The sequence below is a fragment of the Solanum pennellii genome, chromosome 11 (genome assembly GCF_001406875.1).
Source record: "Solanum pennellii chromosome 11, SPENNV200".
NCBI lineage: Eukaryota > Viridiplantae > Streptophyta > Magnoliopsida > Solanales > Solanaceae > Solanum > Solanum pennellii.
In genome coordinates, this window is record NC_028647.1 from 50,437,283 (window position 1) to 50,439,274 (window position 1,992).

The 1,992-nt window shown below is 35.9% G+C and overlaps 1 long non-coding RNA gene across 1 annotated transcript in view; it reads left to right on the top strand.

Moving 5' to 3' along the window:
- The first annotated feature begins 440 nt into the window (after positions 1-440).
- The window catches only part of LOC114074819, a 2,399-nt gene continuing 847 nt past the window's right edge, over positions 441-1,992 (top strand). The window contains exon 1 of the long non-coding RNA XR_003575109.1: positions 441-1,212. This is a non-coding gene — a long non-coding RNA (uncharacterized LOC114074819). The remainder of the gene's footprint in view (positions 1,213-1,992) is intronic.

The window sequence follows — 1,992 nt, forward strand, 5'->3', positions numbered from 1 at the left end:
CATACTACATATACAATTGTTGTAGAAGGAATCAAGAAAAATAATATTGAAAGCCATGAATTTGGCAGTTACCTAAGAAAAGTGGAAGAACATCGGAGGGAGAAGGTCAAAATTTTCCCAATGGAAATTCAAATTAGAAGGGAAGAGTAATTTTAGGAAACGATATGGAATGAGAATATGAGAGATAAATTTGATTTTGAATAAAATTATATAAAAATCTTTGGATGACTATTTTTATTCTGTATACAAAAGATAGTGGGTTCCATTAATTATGGCAAAAAAATTAAAACTGTATTTATTGACAGTAAATAAATTAAACTATACCCTTATTAACTAATTACATAGGAATATTTGCCATCCTATGTAATTTTCCCTTTAATTATCCTTTAAGCCCATTTCAGCAACACCCATTATCATCCCTAATCTAGCCGACCCAACTCCTTAATTCAAGGCTCAAAATTCCTTTTAATGTAGCGTAAAAGCTGCCAACCCATTTTTCCCATCGCGCCCCGACTCGTTTTGTTTTCCCCTTTTTCTCCTCATGCTAGAGAAGCCCAGACGCAGCGCACAAAAAAATGGAAGAGGAAAATTTGTCTTTTTCCTCGCTGAAAGTCTAGGAGAGTGGAATTTAGAAACCTAAAATGCTTACAAGACGCGTGAATCGCTCGAGCGAGTGTAACGGGAGGTGAAAAGGGAAGACCAGTACACTGTGCTTGTTTTTTTTTGACCCGTCCCTGCTCATTTCGTACGAGTTCGAACAGTAGCGGGTTCACGCGCATCGCCCCTTCTTTCACCATGCCATTTCAAAAATAAAGTTGAAACTTGACGAAAAGTTTTTCTATCCGTTTTGGTGAAGGTTTTGGGGGTGTTTTTGAAATTGGAAGTGAGTTCCTGGATTTCCATTGATATTTCTCCCTGATATATATATTTCTTTCATTCACTATGGGTGGGATCTGGGGTGAGAAAAGAAAATTTCGGTGAAAAAATTGTTTTGCGATTTTGACGCTTTTACCCAGTTAGAAAACACAAAGACAACTTCAAAAAAAAGGGACACAAAAAGATACATCTCAAAGAAGAAGAGAGAACAGCTTTATCGTCCGTCTCTAAACTTCCATCTCGATTTTATTTGTGTCGTGGGTTCAAGTTTCGTTGTTGGTGGTAGAATTGTTGTTCGGAAGTTCGTTGTCGTCCCATTTAACCGCACCTAAAGAGGTAACCGTCTTTCCTTCGGGAGTTTCCGTCGTCATCCTTTTCTCTATTCTGCTATGTCGATGTTGTAAAATATTTGTATTGTGGATGGTTTCATGGATGTGTATCACTGAGGTTTAACTAACTTGAATATGCTATGTTTATGTTTTCTACGACCTCATGAACTTGATTCGGTGTTCAACTTAACTGAATCTGTCGATTCTGTATCTGGGTTCCTTGGAGTTTTGTTTTGGTTTCCCACCTCATTTTGTAGTTTTGAATATCCCTTTTAGTGTTTGTAGCTTTTCAAGAATCGTTTGTTTCTTCATCTTTAGTTGCTTTTGTTGTTGTCCCATTTAATGCATTATTTACTGATGTAACTCTCTTTTTCTAAAAGTATCGTGTTTAGTTTTTGTATTCAAATTGGTTTAACGGTGTCCTCTATGTTGCTTCAGCACCTGTTCTCGTTAGATTTCTGAACTGTTTGGTATTTAAATGTTTTTATGATTTGTTCAATTCATCTTAGCTTGTATACTCTTTCACAATGAGTTTGAGGCAATGTCATCATTCGTGTTACTTTTATTCTTTACTTTGATTATCATGACATCACCGTATAATTTCCTCTAAATACATGATCTTCTTTCTGCCTTAGTACATCAATGATTAATTTATCAAGGTCTTTATTTTCCTTTTGTTGAGCCCATTTGTTGGGATTTCCACAAAGAAATTTTATGAAGAATGATATAATTTTGTCGGTCTTTATTTGATTTTCACAATAATTTCTGTCATCCCCCCCCCCCCCCC